The sequence below is a fragment of the Plasmopara halstedii genome (genome assembly GCF_900000015.1).
Source record: "Plasmopara halstedii genome assembly, contig: Scaffold_1211, whole genome shotgun sequence".
In the NCBI taxonomy this organism is placed as follows: Eukaryota; Oomycota; class Peronosporomycetes; order Peronosporales; family Peronosporaceae; genus Plasmopara; species Plasmopara halstedii.
Window position 1 is genome coordinate 1,768,257 of NW_020188126.1, and position 345 is coordinate 1,768,601.

A 345-nucleotide genomic window follows, 5' to 3' on the forward strand; every position below is an offset into this window, starting at 1 on the left:
TTCTACAGACGAAATCGTATTATTACTACTTCAAAGCCTTTACGGCTTGAAAGAAGCCGGCAGACTATGGAATCGATTACTTAGTACAAAATTGATCGATTTGGGATTGAAGCAATCAATTGTTGAACCATGTTTATTTTACAGGAAGGATGGTCGTGGAATATTACTCGTAGGAATATACGTGGATGATTTATTGGTCACTGGGACTAATGACGACTTAGTGAACAAGGTGTTTGACTCAATGAAAATCTTACAAATTAAGGATTTGGGAAAAGTTAACAAGTTCATGGGAATGAGAATCATTAAACACGAAGAAGATTATTTTCTTGATCAAGAAAATCTTAT